The sequence below is a fragment of the Epinephelus fuscoguttatus genome, linkage group LG12 (assembly GCF_011397635.1).
Source record: "Epinephelus fuscoguttatus linkage group LG12, E.fuscoguttatus.final_Chr_v1".
In the NCBI taxonomy this organism is placed as follows: Eukaryota; Metazoa; Chordata; class Actinopteri; order Perciformes; family Serranidae; genus Epinephelus; species Epinephelus fuscoguttatus.
Window position 1 is genome coordinate 23,686,192 of NC_064763.1, and position 16,069 is coordinate 23,702,260.

At 41.3% G+C, this 16,069-nt stretch overlaps 1 protein-coding gene across 2 annotated transcripts in view; it reads right to left on the reverse strand.

Moving 5' to 3' along the window:
* Window positions 1–12,292, reverse strand: part of camkk1a (calcium/calmodulin-dependent protein kinase kinase 1, alpha a) — a 96,303-nt gene extending 84,011 nt beyond the window's left edge. For both annotated transcript variants that reach the window (XM_049592879.1, XM_049592878.1), the window contains exon 1: window positions 11,870–12,292. The gene's annotated coding sequence lies outside the window, so the exon portion shown is untranslated. The remainder of the gene's footprint in view (window positions 1–11,869) is intronic.
* Window positions 12,293–16,069: the final 3,777 nt, after the last annotated feature.

Here is a 16,069-nt window from a genome sequence, read left to right on the forward strand (position 1 = left end):
CCTCAATCTGGTCTGGTCTGGGCCAAAGTGGTGGACCAGCCAACACTCTCATCACTGGACTCATGCCACTGCTGTGATCTAAAATGACTGGAAACCATGTACAAATGGTATCACAGAATCTAAATACATACGAACATTGCAAAACATGGAAGTTGGCACCCTACAAATGAATATACTGTATATCTTTTTATAAGGTCTTTGCTTACACCATATCTACAAAGCTGAGACCTTCATGAACTTGGAACTAATCCATCTGTTTATGTACAGTACATACTGTATATACTGTATCATACAATATAAAATGAAGTCCACCCACGAATGAGATGTAAACAAAGAAAATACCATCTGTGGATGCATAGCTCATTACTACTGTATGTATCAGATGGCTGCCACATGTGGGTTGGGTGGCAAACTACAGCAGCTTCTGTGAGTGTGTGGGCATTCACTTCAAATCACACATACGTATGTTCTGCTTTTAACCATTTATGACATAGCATGCTCATTTTCAGGTTCATATTTGTATTTGGGTTTGTATTAGAGCCTCTGAAACGTTTTAGTGCGTGTCCCTTTAAGACCCCTGTCCTGAAAAGGCCCAGTCTGCTCTGATTGGTCAGGGTTTCTGGGTCTTCTGTATCATGGCTTCTCTGCAACATCATTGGGGACAGGAAATGATTGCAGCAGAGTATTAAACTATAGGTTGATCGAGTGCTTGAAATCTACAATTACTGCAATAAAAAAATGACTTGAGTAAAAGTAAAAACATACCTGGTTAATAAATTATTCAAAGCACAAGTCACTTTTCAATTTAATATTTTAAGGCTGACACCTGGGGGTTTGCTGTGTCCAGGCTTCTTTCCATCCCTTTGTCCTCTTATGACTTCATTTATACCTTAACTCAAATGTTATTTGTAGAAATATTTTTATTTTTGTAGTGCAGTGTTTGTTATGATGGCCATTATTGGAATGAGCACACTCTGGCACAAACTGGACCACTCGTAAATTGGGCGCACTGATGGCATATAGTACCGTTCCGTTATTCAGAGCACCACACTCTCTGAGCGGCAGAGCACCAAGTGGAGTGAAAGCGAAGCTTGCCTGTTTGTTAATTCAAACAGGGAGTAGGGATGTTTCTAACATTCCTTACATTTAAACAACAGATGTTTAAACTTAGACTAGTTGACTCGTCTAAAAGTGAGAAAGCACAGTTTAAACCAGAAGGTTAAAATTCCAGAGGGTTAAAAAGTGAGTAAGGAGTAGAAGTACAGGTTTTTAAAAAAGAAACATAAAAAGTACTCGGTCCATTAAAAAAATGATTTTTTAACTCACACCTTTTTTTTTAGAACGTGGTACGACCCACCCCTGCTCTAAAGCAACTGGACATGTTCAATGGGAATAGCATCCAAAATTGTAGAGAAATGAACAGCATCAGCTACCAAAACTACAAGTGTCCCTGACGTTAGCATGTGGCTACATGTAGCAGGGTATGTAAAGAAAGCACTTGCAACAGTGCGTGTGGAGCAGATGACCATACAAAGAAATCTGTCACAAGCTGACGTCAGCCTGTCTTGTTGAAAGGTCTGAAGCCTGAGGTTTTTACTCACAGGAATTCATTTTCCATATGTTTACCTCATTATTTGAAACTTTGGCCATGTTTAATATGAACATCTGACAATATAACATTATATATATATATATAGAACAGAAAATTTAAAAGAGCATAATAGGTCCCCTTTAGGATAAAAATCAATATCTTTGTGCACACTGTCATCCCTTCCAGGAGGAAATGAAATGATGTAGAACAGCAAGTAACCTGGAATGGAGGCAGGACTCTGGCTGTGTATAGTTTACCCAGAGGAGTCGATCGAGACAAGTGGCCACAGAGGACCAGCTGGTGTCACGGTTTGTGGGAGTTTTGGACAGCAGCACACAGACAAGCCTCTCCAGAGGACAAGGCAAAAACTCAACCAGCCATCAATTATTTCAGTTAGCTCACCAGCCATATGGAAGTAACAGCAGCGCTCTGGGGACACACAGCAGAAGAACATCTTGAGCTGCCAGGACATTTAGATGAGACATTCAGATATAACATTTTAAGAGAATTTAAAAGGTCCAGTGTGTAGAATTTAGGGGGATATATTGACAAAATTAAATAAAAAATACTAAGTATGTATAATCACCTGAAAATAAAAATTGTTATGTTTACGTTACCTTACAACGAGCCATTTATATCTACATAGGGAGCAGGTTCTCATCTAGAGTCCACCATGTTGCACCTCCATGTTTCTACAGTGGCCCAGAATGGACACACCAAACATTGGCTCTAGTTTGGGCGATTTGCAGTTTCGCCTCATCACATATTTTGCCTCGGCCATCATAGTTAGAAGCCCTTTTGCAACAAGAGCATCAGACATGATTCATAACATGAAACTGCTTTAGGCCCTGTTCACACAGTAATAGTTTTTAACGAGAATGAAGCTTTTTGCTTGCGGTTTTGCATTGTGACGCACCTCGCATTTCTGTGCTCTGAACTCCTCAAGTTGAAAAAACTTAAACTCAGAGCAGAAAAGCACCCCATGTCATCTCTTTTTCTTCATATTTTTTCCTATTGTCCAATTGGATGATTTGAGAGGCAGGCCTTCTGTGGTGGTCACGACAACAAGTTTACAGAAGGTTAACGATGGTGAAGAAACTGGCCCGACGATAGACAGCAGGTTGTAAAACTGCCCCCGAATCATCCTAAAATATGCCTGGAAACGGGCATCATGGAGGTGAAGCTCCTGGACCAGCTGGTGGTACTCCCTGTGATCCACCTTCTTTTTAGGGTCTCATGTACCCACACAGATCTCTGTTTCCCTGTGACCAACAAACTATTTGCTGGCAGCCTCTCACCCTCAACCAGAGCTACAGCAGGAACCCTCTGCTAATTATTAATTACTGTGAAGAAAAAAAAAATGCAGGAATCCTAACTGGGAGAAGTTTCAGCTGGTTGCAATCTGCAATCCTCACCACTAGATGACACTAAATCTCCCAGAATCTCTCACACTGTTCCTTTAAGATTTTACTGTCTTTGTCTCGTTATATAGACAAAGACAGTAAGATATTCAACGTTAAAGGCGATTGAGCTAGACAATACAAAGCTGCTGTAATGCCTCATTTACTCATATAATGCATAGCCTGCATCAAACTGAGCTGCTTAGAGAAAATGTTTATAGAAAAATACATGTTTGAAGATGCAGTCAGATTAGCAACAGGTTGGTCTAACAATTCAACCAAGCAACAGGAGCATGTTCGTGGATTTTCTTTGCTGTCTCAATAACTGCCGAAGATTTTGGTTTGAATTTAACCTTCTTAGAAGTGATGTTCTGATAAAAGAAATTAACTAGGTACCCAGTGGGTGTCTCATTCATGCTGATGTCTCTCACATACAAGCTAATGAGAACGCGGGAAAAGTGCTTGGATGAGGTTAACTAAAAGATCTGAGGACCCCCAGAGTCCTCACTGGTCGTGCTTTGAATAATGAAGGCTAATATGCAGATGGGGTTGTGCTCCTGGCACAGTACCAACTAATGAGGACCTATGAATATATTCATGTATGCACTCTCTACAAAAACACCTGAAAAAATTTGTAACTGACTTGTCTTGCTTCAAGTATCATAATTATATTTCTTTTAATGTAGATGACATTTGAATCATGTTTGGAATAGGATGCAAAGATGCAAGTGTGAAAGGCAATGTTCAGTTACAGCGGGGTGCCCACTTTCCACTTTACCTTTGATACATTATATACACACACAAGGTTCTCAATATATTTTAACTCAACGCTGTCCTTTCTGAGATGCAACAACAACACCTGTTTCTCAATTAACTGTAAGCAGTGTGTTTCGTGTCAGATTCCCTCAAGGCTTGCAGACAAAAAAGACCAGACACCGAATCTGTCCCTTTTAGGGATGTCTGTTTTGGTTCATTTTGCTTGCCCAACAAATGTTAACAGGTAACTAACCGCTTCATTTTTTAAAAAAAATAACGCAAAATGACGTGAAATACAAGAAGCCTTTCAGTCCCGTGCTCTATTAGCTCAGTGAGCTTTGGCTCTGCATTTCAAAGGGACAGTAGGGCCGTCCCCGATTAAGAATTTTCCTAGTCGACCAATAGCTGTCATTTGGGGCCATTAGTCGACTAGTCGGCCGCATGTTTACGATATTTATTTGATTATTAAATTATACATTTCGGCGAGGCAACACAATGGTTTGAGTTCAAGGTCTGAGTAACAATAGCATCAGTAACATTAACACTGTGCTACAAAGCTGCTCAGTTGTAGAGTGAGTCCACCAATCGGAAGATCAGCGGTTCAATCCCCGGCTCCTCCAGTCTGCATGTCAAAGTATCCTTGAGCAAGATACTGAACCCTAAATTGCTCCTGATGATGCTTCCGGTGATCGGTGTGAGTGTGTTAAAAACTTAGCAGCTGGCACCATGTATGGTAGCCTCGGCAACCAGTGTATGAATGTGTGTGTGAATGGGTGAATGTGACTCATGTAAAAAGTGCTTTGAGTGGTCGGATGACTAGAAAGGCGCTATACAAATGCAGGTCCATTTACCATTTACATTACAGAGAAATACAAAACCATACTAATGAAACCCTACCTAATATAGGTCTATATTTTATCTACAAGTGCACGTCACACCTGAGCCGCCTGTTAATGGCGCTGTGGGCTAATGGGCATGTAGCTACTGACATGTTTCAGATGATACGTTATGTTTGTAGTCGACCAATGAAGATGAGTTTACATATCACCTTGGGTTCGTCCTTCACCTTCTCAAAATGATCCCACACTTTGGATTTCCTGCCTGACATGTTATTAACTAGCCTGTGGAATAACCACAGGTACCAGCCCTGGAAATTAGGGGCCGTATACATGCCATGTCTTTAAATCACCTGGAAAACACGAGGTCAGGTGCTTACCTTAACAAGCACTGTATAGTCTATCTACAGTGCAACCTGAGTGCAGAGCTGATCTTCTTCCAGGAGCTGTTTATAAGTGTGTAGGCCTATCGTCCGTGGGACAGATGTAAAGCTCTGGGTAGGCCTGCACTAACATGATCAACTTTTCCGTATTTATCAGACTGAATATTTACAGAAGAAGGGAAAGATATCTGTCAGCTGTGATTGGTTTGTAATGTGACTCCTGTCTGACTGCTGAGCGTGGCCTCTTCCTGTGTCTGTCCTTTCAAATAAGGGTTCTGATTTTGACAAGGAACAGCTCCTTAGTCAATGTGTGGGAAACACTGTAAAATGATCCCGGTATGTTTTAGTGCCATTTTAAGAATTTTAATCTTAATTTATTAATTTTGATCATTATTAGGATAATATTGGGAGTCACACTTATTTTGGCCGGGATAACGGTGAAATTAAATTTTTGTAGGTCCTGCGATTTGGATAATACACTTGGCCATACTGTATTGTGACTTTGATATTACTTTAAATTAATTGTGCAGCCCTATAATATACATTTTGTGGTCAATCTCTGTGTTGTACAGTAAGTGTATACTGAATACTAAAGGACTGAACAAGACTCCCTGCAGCATGAGTTGCTGAAGCGAAGGCCTGATTTGTGTCCACGTAGAAGAAAAAAAAAAAAAAAATCTATGCTCTGCCTCAGAGCTGGGAAGCAACAAAGAGTTGGCGAAAGACTGGCATAATCAGAATGCTCTATTCTTCTATTTAAGGGGGTATGCCAGCAATTAAGTGTTACACATGCAGAGAGTTAGAGTCTGGAAAGAATCAGATTAAAACACTGCCTTCACGTACATAGATACAGAGCAAGAGGCAGGCTCTGGCCTCTGTTGCTGTTGTTTACATACTCAGCTCCGACTGGTCAGTTGTTTTCTGATGTTGCTGCTAGAAAAACAGCCATCATTTATTTGGAGTTCCTGTTGCACAGTTTGTTTCCCGAGGACAGAATAGCTGTAACAATGACTCCTGAGCTGGCAAGACTGACAAGCATCTGCGCTGGAAGCCATCCCAACTACTCCTGTTGAGCGGAGTAGTAAACAACTACATGAAAACAAACAAACACAAGCGTGGTCCCATTCACAATAAACAGCAGCCTATTGCTGCCCAAGCTTTTGGGTCCATTCCATACAGTTGGGCCAATGGCACTTGGTTGGACGGGCATATTGGTGGGAACTTAGTACCGCAGAGATCTCTACTGCACAGACTCTGGCTCCAAATAATCCCACCAGTGCAAGACGGCAGCAGCCATATGCAGGCTTCATTTTTGTATGGTGGGAGAAAGTGAAGATCCGTCATCCATCTTTATATACAATCTATGTATTGTCCGTATTTGAAAAGCACGATAAAGTTACACTAACAACCAACGTGATGGTTTGCCGACTACCCCTTTCACCATGTTATGTTAGCATGTTAGCACGTTAGCGTTTGTTAATAACAAGGACCAAGGAAAGAAATTGTGGCCATTAACAATAAAAAATTTTGGCCTAATGATGACTCCAGTGGAAATGTCGGGGATCAGCAAAGTTATTAGATTTCAACCCAACAGGGGAATAACTATCTGAACATTATGTCATGTAAATCCATTCAATAGTTGAGATATTTCAGTCTGGGTCAAATAGGTGCACTGACAGTCCAACATCTCCACACTGCTATGTCTAGAAAGAAATTTTCACTGATGGAGCAGAGACCAAGATTCTTTGACATTTACATCCACAGTATGCAGCCTGTTACACTGTTAACTTTGTCTTTTAACAATGCAAGCACACATTGGAGTCATTCCACAAACACACCTTGAGAACTTGCAGGAACTGAAGGCTGCTTTCACAGAGGAGGCAGCGGACAGACGCAGTACTGCTGACAGTACTGGCTTTGTAACAGAAACACTACAGCAGGTACAGCTGCTACCGTTTTCCCACAGCTGTAATATGAAAGTCTATCAGACATCAAATAAAAAGCTCGTCTTCACTGTGGATTCCATAAAGCCGAGCGTCTTAACACTCCAGTCTAGAAAACACAGTTCAGCCACACATTACGAGTTGTCTTACAACTCTGAGGGGAACTGTTCTGTGAAAGTATTTACACCGCTCTACTGTAAATGTTTTTTCTAAACGACTCATTAAGGTTGTTGTCTTCAAAACAAAAGTTTTAATTATAGGCTGTCTTTTAGTACATTCATACCTTAACAAGCATCAAACCCTACTAATGCCTACAGCCCAGGTACCAGAATAAAATGTTGGAATTGTATGTGTCTGTAAACTACACATTACATTTGTACATTTCATATGTTGTTGTTACGATTACATAGGAGAGATGACTACAACAAACAACAAAAGGGGGTATTTTTAAATGAAAGGTTGGAACATTTTCAGACATATTTGTAGCAACAAAAGCTTTTATTCTTTTTAACGAGAGTTAGGGTCATTTCCAGCCTTGTTTGCAGCGACAAAAGCGGTTATTTTTTTCACGAGAGTTTGGGACATTTCCAGCATTGTTGACAGAAACAAAAGTGGGTATTTTTTAATGAGAGCTCCAGACTTTCCAGCAGTGTTTGCAGTGACAAACGTGGGTCTTCTTTATCGAGAGTTCAGGACATTTCCAGCCATGTTTGTTGCAACAAAGGCATCTATTTTCTACCAAGAGTTAGGGACATATCCAGCCCTGTTTTTAGCAACAGAAGCAGGTATTTAAATGAGAGTTCGGGGCATGTCCAGCCGTGTTTCCAGTGACAAAAGTGGATGTTATTTAATGAGAGTTTGGGACAATTCCAGCGGTGTTTGCAGCAACAAAAGCAGGTATTTTTTTTAACGAGAGTTCGGGACATTTCCAGCACTGTCTGGCCGTGTTAGCAGCACCAAAAGTGGGTAAAAGAGTAAAAGAGTTCAGGACAATTCCAGCGGTGTTTGCAGTGACAAAAGCAATGTTTTTTTTAAAAGAGATTTAGGGACATGTCCAGCTGTGTTTGAAGCAACAAAAGCACATATTTCTAACAAGCGTTACGGACATTTCCAGCAGTGTTTGCAGCAACAAAAGCAAAAAATTTTAATGACAGTTCAGAGAATTTTTAAGCCATGTTTGTAGCGACCAAACCAGGCCATAACATGATCTTCTCCTAACCCTAACCAGGTGTTTTTTGTGTCTAAACCTAACCACATGTTAACCACAGTGCTGTCAAGACATAAAATTGAAACATAAAGTTTCAACATATCCAAAGAGAAGAAAAACAAACAATACCAACATCTAGTCTGGTGTATGGGTTGATGTCTAACACCACTTGGTCAAGGTCATGCAGGGATTTCAATTTTCATCCATTTTGAGTGCTTTTAATTTTGTCTTCGTGGCCGCGCGCGCGCACACACACACACACACACACACACACACACACACACACACACACACACACACACACATAGATGCATCCAGCGGTGCAGCCCACTGATGATGATGATGATTATGATGATGATGATCATTCGGGTGATAGGTTAAGCAATTACACACTGAACAAATGTAAGGGTCTTGTGGTTTGGCACTGTAAAAGAAGAGCACTTCTTGCAGATTGCATGTAGCTCTACAGAGATTTAGTGATCACAATCAATGGGTATAATGACTGTAAATAGAAAATTGTTGCAGTAAGAGAAGCAGCAGGGTACAGCAGTGCTCTCCAACCAGCACAGACCAGCTGTTCAGCTGCTCTTGACATAATATGGGTGAATGATGTCCAGGCCTCCACGTAAAACTGTTTATGACATTTATTAAAGACACAGCAATGCTAATACACACATAAACCTGCGCACATTCACACAAGGATACACACACAAAAAAAAAACACACACAATGCTGATTTCGTTTCCTCCCCTGCCTTACTCAAGTGATTTCCCAGAGGGGCTGAAGGAGCTGGGAGCTGTTGACGTGTCCTCTTTTTCAGTAGCTGCATGGGTCGCAACTCTGGTATGATTACCAAAGCCCACGTGAAGAAGTGTTACAGCCGTCAGCACATTCAACAACAATAAGTGGGCAAGAGAAACACAAGTGAGGCTGGAATCGCTAATTTACACCAAGCAGACCATATAAAACATGCAAACACAAGTCCAAATGACTTGAGAAAATCACACAAAGGAAAATCCACGCAAAAAAAAAAATCCATACTAAAAAAATACTATTACTAGCACATTTCTGAGAACACGGCCTATTTTTGTTCTCCTCTCACATAACTGGACAAAACACAATTTTGCTGTAAGATTCAGCAATTTCACAGGTACATCAGGACAAGATACAAGGCAGCCACATGATGGCATGGATGGATTTCTGAATGGACATACTGGCCACAGGCCCCAGACGACCAAAGTACCAGGGGCACCCCTGGCCTTCAGCTGCAAAAGTCACTCAAATTAATATATACTGACCAGGAAGGACCATGAAGAGACACAAAAAGACCACAGCGATTGCAAAAGGAACTGTGAAGGGACACAAATTAACTACAAAAACAGGAAAAACAACTAAATTACCCCATAGAGACAAAACAACCATCAGGATACACAAACAGGACCTCAAAGAGAAACAGCACGACTGCAAGGATGCACAAAATGACCACAAAACAACAAGGACACAAAAAATGACTACAAAGAGACACCAAACAACAACAAGGACACACAAACTGACCTCAAAGACACACAAACAACAACAAGGATACACAAAATGACCACAAAACAACAAGGATACACAAAATGGCCTCAAAGAGACATAAAACGTGCACAAAAATACACAAAATGCATGATGACTACAAAGAGATGAAAAGCAACAACAACAAAAGAGGTAAAACCACCACAAAGTCTGTGTGTCTTCCTCATATGTAGGAGGGGTGTTGGGGCCTTTTGCATGTCTATACCCAGGCGTCAGCTGTCTCATAATCTGCCCATGATCCCGTGAAGCATTTTATTTGTGAAACAAGCCCGTCATACTAGGTGCCACAGTCTTATTTGTGGCATTTAATGCTAAGGTTACATACAAAACACAACATGAATGCATAAGTGGGAAGTTGAACTGCTCAGTAACAATGTCACAGCCTCCAGACAGTTCAGCACAGCACATTCTAAATACCAGCCTGTGAAGAGCATCACACTGCCACAGTAAACCAACCAAAAGTGAAACAGGTTCCCTTTCTGCTTAGCAGACACTGTGCAGACTTTCTGATTGATTCGTCCGGGGTTAATAAGAACAAAAGTGAAGACACTACAGTAATTTGTTGCATGTCATTCATGTAGTCGCCGTTTTTCAAGGTGCAGCGCTGCACAGAGTCAATTCATTTTGAAGTCATCCTTCAAGCAGATTCAAAGGAACAATTCAGCCTTGTGCCTTGTGACTGAGGGATTAAACGCCTTGTGAACAGGGTGAAATGAGCACCACTTCAGGCGGACATGAAGCCATCGCTTGTTTAAATTAGACACCGTGTCATTTTGAAGCAATGAGCACCATGTTTTGTTGCGTGTTTTTTGGCTTGGCTTTTCACTATTTTCTGCCATTTTATAGATCAAATGATTAATCACCTAATCAAGAAAATACTCTGCAGATTAATTGAAAATAAAGATAATTGTTAGTTGCAGGTCCTTCACCATGTTCATCACATCAAGCCCCTATTCTTATTGAATAATACATTCAATTTTGTTTTGTTTGATCATTTTGTCAACAAAATGTGGGAAACCACTGAATACTGTTCATTTATTTTAACCAGGGCTCAGGGGAAGCAGCTAACTGTTCAAAACCCCTGAAATATTTAATTTGCAATATTAAAGCAGAAATGAAGATACTGATCATCACGTTTGAGTAGCTGAAAGAAGCAAATATGTTTTCTTTGCTTGATAAACTGCTGAAATGATTAAGCAATAATCAGAAGTGTTGTTGTTGATTAATTGTACTCAGTATTTCTACTGACAATACTGATAAGACTGTATTTATCCCGAGGGTTTACAGATGCAAAGAAACTGCGAAGAGAAACAAAGTAACTACAATAAATGGGCAAAACAACACAAAACAACTGCAAAGAGAAACATAAAACAACCACAAGGATACACAGAAGGACCTCAAAGAGAAACAAAAGGACTACAAAGAGACAAAAAACAACCACAAGGATACACAACATACAAAAGGATCTCAAAAAGAAACAAAACAACTACAAAGAGACATACAACAACCTCAAAGACACAAAATCACCACAAGGATACATACATTGACTGCAAACAGACACAAAACACAAGAATATGCTAAATGACCTCAAAGAGACACAAAATTATGACTTGTTGTGCAGCAGTTGCAGTACAAATGAATAAATCAATTAAAAGGCAGCACACACACACACTGACACAGGGTCAGAGGAGAAACCAGAGCATAGACACCTGTCTGTCATTGGACAGAACTAAAACCAAATCCTCTGATTATTGGGGACCGCTTGGGTCGTCTACAGAGACCCTCACTGGGACCCCGGACCCCAGTTTGAAAGGCCCTACAGTTAAATATGTGGGGTATGAGGACACCGTATTTTACGACAGGTGCATGACACGGATCAATGGCACGTTATTGACGCGCATTTCAGTGCAGTCCAGTTCCACGGTGCAAAGTGCGTGCCCGCGCGCGTGCGTAACGTGGTCACAATCCAGTGCAGCTGCAGAGGAGTCAATATCCTTACGAGCCCGACGGTGAGCCTCTGACTGGACAACAATAAGACACGGCGAGGAAACACGTGCACTGTGAGACATCTGCATTGCACACACGCAGCTTCACTTCCCCATATTTCCCCAGCACCGACCCACGAGCCGTGGCCACAAACACTCATTTACTTGAGATGATCTTAAAAGTTTCACTCACCCAAATGAGTGCTCGGGCGTGTGTGAGCCCCTTGGAGCGGTCCAGTCACAGAGATCCGGAGGGATGGACGCTGTTTGGTTCACTCTGCTCACAGCTGATCATCAACACAGACTCAGAGAGGCGTCAGACACGTCCAGGATCCCGTAGCGAGAAGTGTTGCAGATCAGCTGCTGACCTGAGATGTGTCCCATGTGTCACACCCTCTCTTCCGGAAAACACGGACAGCCCAGCCTACAGTGAGGACACCCAGCGGCTGAATGTACACACAGCCCGCAGCTGGCTATTGTTGCACCACTGCAATGTGCACACACATATACATAAAGGGAGAGAGAGAGACAGAGAGAGCAGGAGAAGAAGAAGGGCTGCCCACACACACACTTTGAGACTGCTTTAGCGCACGTCGACAGCACACGGATAACCCCAACTTTTATTATCCGACAAGAGATGAATCCACGGGTCCTAAGATCCGCCCTGTTCCTGCAGCATGACCAACACCGTGTCATCACACACTGCTCCATCACTATATCTGATTTATATAATAGAACACAGCAATAAATGAGCAGGGAATTAAATAATGCGTTTTATAACCACAGATACTACACGTGGAATCATCTCCATTAAAGCTTGGATTAAACAAACAGTGAATCCATGCTGCAGATAGCGCCTCTAGTGGCCATGTTTCTATTTCCCAAATTGAGACAATTCAAATAATCGTCTCAGTAATTAGTGAAGATAAGCAGAACGGTCATTTCTGACTGCGGAGCTAATTACCGACTCCACTGCAGCATTGTAGGCAATAATTTCATCAACTGTGGCCATCACAATCAATTACATTAACCAGCAGATACGTTTAACCTTTGTTTCCCCATGGGATGTTTGCTTCAGTGCTGCTATAAGTTACATTCACACGCATGTACACTTAAGAGCATTAGACTGAATCACACTCGAGTCTTCTGCTGTCAGATACTGAGCAGCTCCAGATGGAGACAGAAATAAAACAGTTAAAAAATATTACATCTTTTCATTCTCCCTTTGGAGGTCTCAAGGTTCCACATCACGCATGTAAGCTGCATATTGGACCCAGACTGGCTTCTAGTTTTCATGTCTTAAAGCTGTGGTTCCCAGCTGGTGGGTCCTGGTCCAAAAGTGGGTCCCGGCTTCATTCTACATGGACCACAAGTGACTTTGGTACATGTCAAGTTTCTAAAAAACACACTTTATTTTTAAGTACAGTGAATTTCCGGCACAGATCTTTTAATTTAAAGTGCCGTTGCTTGCTGTAGAGTGAGTGACTAAGGGACAGCCACGTGACAGAGATATATGGCGCTGAATACACTGACCTGTGTGGACCTTGAAGAAATGGCGAAGGAGAAATCTGGATCCCGTGGTTGGACCATTTGGGAATCACTGCCTTAAAGCATCTTATCTTTTTTTTTTTTTTTTTTTTAACTGCGACATTGTTGTGTTCCAGCAGGGATTTCGCCTCCAAAACTAGGCATTTTAAGCCAACAAAATCTTTTTGTAACCATAACTAAGTTTTTTCCATTGCTGAAACATAAAAGTTTTTTTTTCTGAATTTGCCTTTAATTGATAGGACAGCATTGAGTGTGAAAGGCGGGACGCCATGCAGCAAAGGGCCATGGGCTGGAACTGAACCCACGGCCACTGTAGCAAGAACACTGCCCCTGCATATGGGACACCCACTGAGCTTCTGGGCACCCGAAACATAAAGGTTTTAACGTATCCTACATAATAGTTTACAAGTGTAACATATCCGTATTTTGCATGAACATACAATGCTTACATTATTTTTGGTGACTGGGTAAAAGATACATGACCTCATCACTATGAATCCTGCTGTGTTTTAAACAGAAAATTAGCATTAAAAATGAAGCTGCATATTGCTTTCACTTGCTACCAAAACATATAGACAACCAGATGAAGATCTTTATGTCACGAGGTGGTGGTGCTTGTGGACTCACTACTGCTTCTGTCCACAGGGGCCACAAAACTCAACACAGTTACTTTAAACTCAGATTTAAGGTGAGTGCAGAAAAACTCAAATACATAATTGTTCAAGCTTTACAAATTTGAGTGGAAGGGGACTTAAGGTAAAGAACATGTTCTGGCTTAAAATATCCAGGTTTGGGGGCACAATCCCTGTTGGAAAGGAGCGATGTCTTCGTTGAAAACACAACCGCTTTTTGCACCACTATCCCAGCGAGAAACACAGCAAATTTTCACATAAAAACAAAATGCTTTTTATGCAACTATCCTGACAGGAAATGCAGTAATATTTCAGTAAAAACATCTGCTTTTTGTGGCAACAACCCTGCTGGAAAAGCCATCACAGGTTGCTAAAAAAAACACCGATGACTGGGGGCTAAAAACCCAGTGGACACACAGCAATGGCTCGCTGAAAAACAACCAGTTTTGTTGTTTTTTTGAACAAACCGTCTGCAGCAGTCTGCACCTTGGCAGGCTCCTTTGTCGATGACACATCATCCACCATCCCCTCCACCTCCTCACGACAAAGTCAGCTCATATATACATCACTTTAGAAACACTGACAAGGCATACATATGAAACGTTGACATACATATGACACTTGCAAATGTAACATACACGTGATTTGCAGAGATGTACAATGCCAGCATTTTCTTCTGGTGGCTGATCAGAAACACCCTGAGTCAAGAGACCCTACTGAATTTGAAATGTAAATATTTACTGCAGTGGCTCTTACATAGAGCCTCTCTGTCATGCTTTGACATTTGGATGTGAGTATAGGCAAATATTGAATTGAGTCCACAGTTTCGCCCCTAATTCATATTCAATAGGAGTCTGAGAACACAAGCAAATACTCCCGAGAGAGTTCAGTCCGGGGTCGCCCACTTTAAGAACTATTTTTTGTTCATTATACATGACATATAACACACCCCTCTGCTGTGTGTTCTTATGTTTACCCCTCGTCTCAGCTGTGTGGCAGCACAGTGATGGATCACTGAAGGGAGACACATGATAACACACTAGCGTGATAACTGAGCACACACTATAATCTAACATGCAGCACATAACTGATGACATTGACATGTGGTTAAAACATCCACACTATTCGAGGGAAGCCAGTCTGAGGACGGACTGCATGTCAGTAGTAGACTAACACATGCTGACAACTCTTGCGGGCCGGTGTCAACATGAGTCAGTCTCTCTGAATGAAATACGTTTCATAATCCCACAGAAACCACAAACCAGCATCTTCCTCCTGAGGACTCTGACTGCCTGTTAATTGAGTTGATGTTATTAGTTATTTTTCCTCCTGACAGCATGACTTTAATCGAACTAACATAAAGACAGGTCATGAACTCTTAGACCTGAACCAGTGGAGGAGGAAGTATTCAGATCATTTACTGAAGTGAAAGCACTCTACATTACAAGACAAAGTCCTGCAAATGTTGGTTAAGTAAAAGTAAATATAATCAGAAAAGTTTACTTTCAGTATCAAAAGTGTTCGACGCAAAAAAATTATCCATGTAACTTTTAAACTATTATTCATTACTGTTTTTGTCAATGGAGTCTGGCTTTGAAGAGAGCATAGGTAAGTTCCACTTGCAGTTCCCTGTCAGAAAGGGCCGTCTGTATGGTGAGTACTGAACACACTGGATAGAAGACTTGGATTATACTGCATGAGTTGTTTGAGAGTTCATAAGCAGATATGTTGATATAGTTTCACTGCTGTTAAACATGAACCCCTATGACTTTAATTCATCAAGAATTTTCTCTGTTTTTGGATTCTTCGTTCACCGTGAAAGCAAGCAAGAACATCATATTTTCTAACAAGAATTAAAACGTAACATGGGTGAGTAACTGATATACAAATGATCATTTGAGGGGTGGGGTATTCCTTTAATAGATCTCACAAACTCTTCACATGTCTTGTATGTTGAATCTTTCTTCGTAAAGTCACTGCAGCTGTCAGACAAATGTAGTGCAGTCACTTCAGACTATTTATCAGCTGGTTGATCAAACAGAAAGTAGTTCCAGTGGGTGCTGAGTAATTCCCCTTCCCTGTGGAGGAAGTTCATTGCAAGTGCATTTAGTTTCTTGGCAACAGCTGCAGCCTCACGGCACAATGGTGGCCGACAGTATGGGACAAGGAGCAGAATGTCCTCCCTCACAGCACCATCTAACCCCATATGTAAA